The 8,162-nt window shown below is 40.5% G+C and overlaps 1 long non-coding RNA gene across 1 annotated transcript; it reads right to left on the bottom strand.

The window, feature by feature from the left end:
• Positions 1-6,626: 6,626 nt before the first annotated feature.
• Positions 6,627-7,830, bottom strand: LOC124232058 (uncharacterized). The gene is made up of 2 exons (XR_006886758.1): positions 7,751-7,830; positions 6,627-7,241 (listed from the first exon to the last, which is right to left on the bottom strand). It is a non-coding gene; the product is annotated as an uncharacterized LOC124232058 (long non-coding RNA).
• Between the last annotated feature and the right edge of the window lie 332 nt (positions 7,831-8,162).

The following is an 8,162-nucleotide window of genomic DNA, read 5'->3' as shown; positions in this document are numbered from 1 at the left end:
ATTTTAAGTACTTCAGCTCTTCTAGTTTCAGATGCATTTTGCTGAAGCTGGATAATCTCAGTCTTAATTGCCAGTGCTTTTCAATGTGTTTCATGTTCCTATTTCTCTTTTATTTTCTCTTATATGCTTTTTCCCCCCTTTAAACAAAAACACAAAAAGTTTTAAATAAAAACAAGTAAGGTAATAGGAAGCCTAATAGGAAGAAGATATTTATTGTTTGATGCATTTGGAATAATAGCAGTGTAATCATCAAATGTAGCCAAAGCCCAGCATGCTTGTCAGTTACTAAGGATAGTGGAAACTTTGTGTTTTAAACCTAGAGCAAGCAACAAACCACTTCTTTCAAAGTGTGTAATTCACTTGTGATTTCTGCTGATCGTGGATTCCGGACCAGAATTTGATGCGTATTATTGGATCGATTATTCTAGAATGAGAAATCACAGTTATAGAAGTTCATATAACTATAAAACCATTAGAATTTAAAGTAAGGTGGTAATCTACTTTTAAAAATAGCTTAGACAATTTAGATCATTCGAGGAGAGGTAGTAGGAATTATAGTCTTTAAAAAAATGAGACCAAATGGTTTTCATTAAGAATCTTCAGGGTCTGTAATCTGGTTTTCCATATGGGTGGTGTTTAACACCCTAGGATTTCAGGGTGGGAGGTGGAGGCAGTGTTTGCTAAAAGTGACATTCCTCAGAGTCATTTTGCATGAGAGATTGTTTTGGAATCCCTGTGTGACATCCCTATTGAGTGCAGTTTGTTTACTCTCCTTCCTGATTCACCTTTCTTCTCCTTTTTTCCCCTCTTCTCCACACTTCAGCTCTCTGTGTAGTAAATATATGTTAGGTTTATATTTTTTTTTTTTGAAGTTAGAAGGGACTTTACTCCAGGGGGTCCCAAATCTGGCTCATCAGAATCACTCAGGGAGCTCTCTGAAACTACAGATCCTTGTCCTTACCCCAGACTCTCTTAATCAGGATCTCTCCATGGGTGGGACCAAGGGATTCATGTTTGGCTGATTAGCTAAATTGATAAATGATTGGTATGGTCTGTGGTTCCCTTGTGTTACAGATGTGGAGGTAGTAAGTCCAGGCATGCTCTTCCAGGGACAGTTGGGTTTCTCAGAAAAGGTTGTCGAAGGTCTTGAAAAGCCTTCATTAATGTTAGAGTGACAAGCGATATGATAATTTTTGGGCATTGGTATGTGGCAGAGATGGCTAGCTGTCCATCTAAATCAGTTCTGTCCTTCCATAAGATAACAGTTCTACAGCTCCAGGTTTCACTTTTCAGATTCCCTTGGGGCGAAGCAGGTATGAGTGGAAGTGGTAGATGCCCCTGTCCGGGAGGGGGAAATTTCCCCCTTATTCCTCTTGAGTTCTTGTGGCTGGCCTAATAGTAAAATTAACACAAGACAGATTAAAGAGAAAACTCGAATTTAATGCGTACACATGGGCGATCATAAAATTAACGCTCAGAAGTGACCAAAGCAGGCAGCTTTTATACTTTTTACACACAGAAACACTAAATTTGTGAGAATTTGACAGGACAAAGATACTTAGGTTTGGGTGCTTCATTAGTAAGCAATCTAAGCAGAGTTTGGACTTGTGGTGGTAAATTAGTAAAAAAGTAACAAGGTGTGTTTATACGGGCCTCTCCGCCCTGAATTCCACCCCCTCCCAGTCCCACCCTTTTTGCTTGAGGAAGATTGTTCCTGAGCTATCATCTGTGCCAACCTTCCTCTGTTTTATGTGGGATGACGCTACAGTGTGGCTTGATGAGCGGTGCTAGGTCCGCCCAGGGATCCGGACCTGCAAACCCTGGGCCGCCGAAGCAGAGCACGCCAACTTAACCCTTATGCCATTGGGTCAGCCTCGTGAGGAAGCTGTTTTTCACATGGGAGATTCGTTTGCTGCTTTCAGGGGGAAATGGAAAGGGTCAAAGTGCAATTTTTGCATCAGCTGCTTCTCAAATAACTCAGTCAAAATAATCAGTGTGCCATTGTAGCATACTTTGGGGGCGGTCTGCCCTGGGTCCCAACACTGCTTTTGAGTCAAGATTGCAAGGCTACTGTTAGTTATGTCTGACCAGATACTGAAAGTCAAAGGTCAGCAGATGGAAGCAGAGCTGGTTGGGACATGGAGAAGAATTGTCTCAGAGCACGTCTCGATGATATTTTACCAAGAGTCTGCTGCTTCCAGGCTTGCTTTCTTCAGTCAGCTGAATGCAGGGAACGAGGAAGCTCCAGGGCAGAGCTGCAAGATGGAAGGAGCCAGGATCCCTGAGTGGGCCTGGAACAGACCGCCTGCTGACCAGGAACACCTGCCGTGGAAGTTTACCAGAGCGAGAGAGAGACTTCTCTTGTGCTTTGGCCACTTGTAAGTGCACTTTTTATGCCAGTGTGGTATTAGGGCATTATCTTCTTGTTAGATGGATTCTAGCCACTGTATCCAAATCTCAAAGGAAAGGCAGGTTCTGAGTATGTAGAAAATTAGTATTCTGCAGTTTTCCTTCTCCACGTGTATAATTCTGTTATCTGTTCCTCAGAATGTAGACGTGTGATGTGACAGAGTTGGGACGTTTTATTAGGCTGCAGTACTTTCTTAGAGGTGTAATCTGAAGGAGGCTACTACTCATGTGAAAACTGGTGAATGAGGATTTGTGATGCCAACTGTGAAGGTTGCCAGCAGTGGAGGAGAGACTGATCTTCAGAGCACTCTTGTTTAATAATGATCTTAGGGCTAAGAATTATTAGTTTTTATTGATTTCCTAGAATTTACATAATTGAAAAATTAGCAAATGTATAAGGTATGTATGATGTGGCATTTTCCAAACTTAAGTCATTTCCCTACTCCTTCATTGTTTTTGCTGTGTTTTATACCACAGCATTTTATCTCACTCTTGTTTTTTGTTTGTTGTTCTGTTTGTTTGGTAACGTCTGTTGCCAGGCTTCCTTTTTTTGCTTGAGGAAGATTCTCCCTGAGCTAAGGTGTGTGCCAGTCTTCCTCTATTTTGCATGTGGGATGCTGCCACAGCATGGCCGATGAGTGGTGTAGGTCTGCACCTGGGACCTGAACCCACGAACCTGGGCCACTGAAGTGGAGTGTGCCGAACTTAACCACTACACCACAGGGCTGGCCCCTTTCTCACTTTTTTTTTTTTTTTTAAAACTTAGCATTGTCATAAGAAGTAATACATGTGGAGTCATAGATTGGTGTGTTATTTTTTCCTAATATCTATTTGAATAATACATACTTATTTAAAAATCCCAACATGTGGTAGATAACTTTATTTTAAACGCCACTAGTGATATTTCTATCATACTTGGGAAATACTGTTCACATAATGAATATTATTTTTTAGGATCTTCAGTGCTTAATCCATAAAATTCTAATAGAAATAGATGCAGTCACAGGAAACTAGCGGAAGTACTGTGTCTAACAGGGCTTTGGTTATAGCTTTTTCCTATCACAGATGAGTATTCTGTTTGATTAATATCTACATTTGTTTGTGACTGAGGGACAACAAAAACAGTGTGTTTAAATAATCTTTGAACAGTGTTAAGCAGGATGTGCTTCTAAAGTTAGTGAGGAATGGGCCTAAGGAAGTGCTAATGAACGTGAAATTAAGATACAAAAATCTTGGAAAATACTGATACTTGTGGTAGAGAAAGAATTTGATAATCCCGTGATCCGAGGGTGAAGAAGATAATGAGGCTTGAACGGCCTGGGGAAGCGTTGTTAGATTAGTGACTTAAATTTCAGGTATTGAGGAAAGAATTCCAGTAGGGAAGTTTTCTGCACTTTCCTCCTCTTCTCCTTTTATTTGCCCATATTTTTTTGTTCACTTGAGAGTATGTAAGATGTTGTCCTGGGGACATTTCCTATCAGTGTCAGCAGGAAAGAGTACTTTGTTGGAGGGGTGCCCTGGCGATCCTTGGTAGCTGAGGAAGTACCCACGTGCTTCTTCTCTCCCCTCTCAAATGGTTTTAAAGTTCTAGAATTTGCCTAAACCATTGGATTTATATATAATTTAAATGTTAACTTCTTCCGTCATTTTGGTAAGTTTGTCTCTTGGTGTATAAATTAATACTTTAAATTTGTTCTAAAACATCTGTGTTTAAAGTTGAAAAGCAAGTTGCTTATTTCAGGTGTTCCAGAACTTTGTAGATGAGTCTTATACACTATAGACATTGAGCACATTGAAACTTAGTCTTTTTGGTTTTCCTTTTGAAGAGTCTAACTTCATATATAGTCCTGTTTTTGCTCCTGACTTCCTTTACCCATTTTTTATGATTTGAATCATTAACACCCTATACCAGCAGGCAGGATAGTAAAAGCAGGCAAGGTAAATAAAGGAAAAGTGATAGAACTTCAGATGAGTTAATTTTGTAATTTGTGTTAGATCAGTTAAAACAGGAGTATGTTAAAATAGTCAAAGAACAATCATTTAAACTTTGGAGATTTTTTGCCCTTTTCTCACTTGTAACAGTTAATTGACAGTGAGATGTGAGAGACACTGACAGAGCTTTAGTGAAAAGCAGCAAAAGAATTCAGAAGGAGAATTTAGAGGGAAAACTTGAAAATGGAAATGCAGTTTTGCTAGGTGAAAACTAAGGAAAAGGGGATCAGGAAAGTTACAGAAAAATGATAGCATTCTCGAATGAATGGCATAACGTTTATAGAGAGAACCTGCTGAGATGGTGAAAGAGTCTAGAGATGTGTGTGATTGCAAACCTCCCCCCTTTTTTAGCGAATAGACCGTTGAAACTAAATTAAGAAAAGGATATAAAGTCTGTTGTTTGTTTTAATATTTCATGACTGATTTTATAGATGAAATTATATTTTACAATAAATAGGAAGAAGAATTTATGTAGCCTGTTCTATTTGATGTGAAACAGCAAATCCCGTCTCTCTGTAGCTGTGAAGAAAATTCGTTATAATGTCTTGAGTTGTAAGAGATGGTTTCATTGTGATTAGTTACATTGATAATAAAACAACCTTTTCAAATGGCATACGACTCGAATGATCGTGTGTGTCTGCTTTTAATGGCATTGAAATTTTTCATTTTCTGTTTTACTCATAGAATTTTCCTTTTTTTATGCTGTTTTCCTGTTCCAATAAGAATTTTCTTCCTTTTAAAAAAAATGAAAACAATTAGATGGAAATATTAACAAAGCATTAATTTTAAAAATACATTTTGAAAGGAGATATATTGAATTTTAACTTTTTGTGTAAAATCTTTCCTACTACACAAGATAGCTTTGTCAGAGGTGGTTAAGATCGCCATAAAATTGACTTTATTACTGGATCAATTTAATGTATTTGGAAAATAGTACTTGAAGTGTAGGACCATTTTAATAAAAGAAACGGCCTAGTAAGAAAACTGGGCTAATGTTACAGTTTATTTTTGTCCCATGACTTGTCACGTTATGTTGCTGTTAACTACATCCTCACGAGTAGTGTTGGGAAGGGGAGACTCTTTGATAATGAAAGGGGTGAGGTCTGTTTATTCTGTTACAGTCACCATGGCTTGATCCCTATTAGTATGGCTTTTTAATGATTGTTTTAGCTCTAACTTAAGCACTAAACAAATATTCTAATTTTTAACTTGCAGGCAAAATCAAATTAGGTATTTGAAACAGAACATGGGTATCCCCTGGAATAGGAACAGTATTCTCTTCTGACTTGAGTGCGAATTTTTTTCTCTCCGTCGATAGTTTTATTTACTCTGACCATTTGGGCTTAAGAGCACATAGTTCTAGCTTGTCTTCGGTTTGTCCTTGGACTCTGGCTGGGGAAGGTTATTTTTAGAAGTAGGCTAGACATGGCATGTGAGATGCTTTGGAGGTGGAACTTAATCAGATGTGAGTCCTGTGACCAGAGGCCCCTACATCTCCGAAGTTTGAATGCCTCCTGCTAGGTGAGGGTGAGGAAGTTTTGTATTCTGTGTGGCCAAAAGGATTGTGACTCATTCAGCCCCAGTGGCATGTGGCTGTATAGGTGTTTACTGCATGGGCTGCCCCATCAGGTTTGGGGAAGAGTAGAAGTAGAGGTTGCTAACATTTCTGAGCTTAGCTGGACAGGAACTCATGGCTGCTGTTATCTTTGAGGCAAGTTGTTTGCTATAAATGATTCTAGGGGCCAATAAGAATGAATGCCTTCATCCAAAATGAGGTTTTTCAGGAAACATGAAGACATTTCTTTTATTCCATACAAATCTAAATTTAAAACTCTCTACCTCATGTCTTTGTTAGTTAGCTCTTTAATAACTCTTGATTTTAGTATCCCAGTTTTTCATTGTAAGCCATGTCAAGTCTGGTTTTGGTAGTGGGAGAGGCATAAATGTAAATGTCAGTTTATTAAGTTTTGAAATCTTTCAGAAGTTTGATGGGAATTCTTCTCTTCAACCAGTATACTTCATGGACCTCCTCCCGTGTACCTTAATACTATTGTGATAGTATAGAACATTCTTGTTAAAGGTTGGAGGGTATAGGAAAGGAAATCTATGTAAAATATATACAAACGAGGGGTGAACTTGAGCCCTGTCTACTCTTGCCAAGGTGCAAAGGAGAGAGAGGGCATTATATTAGTTATCTACCGATGTGTAACAAATTATGTCAGAACTTAGTGGCTTAAAGCAAATAAGCATTTATTATCCCCCAGTTTCTGTGGGTCAGGGTGTGGAGTAGGCTCATTACCCAGTTGGTTGTGGCTGCAGTCAGGATTTTGTAGGCGCTGCAATCATCTGAAGGCTTGCCTGGGGCTGGAGGAGCTGCTCTCCAGGCAGCTCGCTCCCATGGCTGTTGGCAGGAGGCCCCAGTTCCTGTTTGGCTCTTGGTAGGAGGCTTCGGTTCCTTGCCCCCTGGGCCTCCATGTGCACAGGCTGCAGAAGTGTTCTTGCGACAGGCCCCCACTTCCCTGGGCGGAGTGATCAAGAGAGGGGGCAAGCAGGATACCGGCACCTCTGTGACTGTGTCTCCGGAGCCAAAAACCCTCACTGCCACTGTTTTCTGTCCCTTGCAAGCACTTGGTCACCAAGGCCAGCCCACACCAAGGGGAGGGAATTAGGCTCCACCTTTTGAAGGGAGTGTCAGAGAATTTGTGGACTCATTCTGAACCGCCACAGGCATTTTCCTGGTGGGGGAAGGTAGAGTTAACAGACTTACCCTTAGGAATGCAATGCAGCCTGTCCCTGGCACGTTGAGGAGGTGGGTTTGGCTGGACCCGAGTGTTCAGGAGCTGATCCCATTGTGAATAAACAACTATGTTGCACGTCCATTTGTGGTAAAATTGCTTCTGATGTTACCAATAAATGGTTTTTAGGGTGTTAAATTTTACTCTTTTGTCATGGAAGAAGTTATTCAACTTGTGACCCTTAGCATTTTCATAGAAGATTGATTTTTTTCTTTGTAGGATCAGATACTTTATTTTGTGGTCTCTGTTACAAGTTGATGTTTCTGATGGGAGACTGTGGTGAGAGGAGGAGTACATAAAGCACAGCTCCCTTTGGTTACCCTTAGGTTATGCACATGGTGTTTTGTAACGACAACGAATACTACAGTTTTCTCTTGAACAGACTATATATGGACTTGGTGGTACTTTATTAAATCAGGTAATCGTATAAGACATATACTTTCAATAAAAGGTCCAATTGAAAATGGTAGATTAAGAAAGAGATCTGAGCAGTCCGCTAATTTCCGTTTATTCATGTCTTGCTCAGCTCGCAATAGGCTTGTAGGAAGTCTTACCTGTCCTACCTTGCCCTTCCAGGAGGAGCCTGTGCTGTAGGATCTCCACAACTTCTGGAGTTCGTGCTGTTTTGACCTCCTCAAAGGGAAAGGGCAAAAGAGCATTGGGAGCTTTTATCAATGCACGTGTGTGCACACCAGCCATGCTGCACACTATCCCCTGTTGTGACTTTACCATGGGCCTGGTGCCAACACGTGCTAACTGCACACTGCTCGCACCACTAATTTGGGTAAGTCTAGGAGGGGTGAAGGGTGAGATGGCGTGGGATGGAGGCAAGGAGAAAGTGGTTTCCTGTGTGGGTGGCCCTGTACCAGTGAGAGAGTATGTCTCTGAGTGTGTGTGAGTGTGTGTGTGTGTGTGTGTGTGTGTGAGAGAGAGAGAGGGTGTGAGAAAGAGACAGAAAGCAAGCTC

The sequence above is a fragment of the Equus quagga genome, unplaced genomic scaffold (genome assembly GCF_021613505.1).
Source record: "Equus quagga isolate Etosha38 unplaced genomic scaffold, UCLA_HA_Equagga_1.0 HiC_scaffold_1985_RagTag, whole genome shotgun sequence".
Taxonomy (NCBI): domain Eukaryota; kingdom Metazoa; phylum Chordata; class Mammalia; order Perissodactyla; family Equidae; genus Equus; species Equus quagga.
This window is presented reverse-complemented; position numbering and strand designations above follow the sequence as displayed.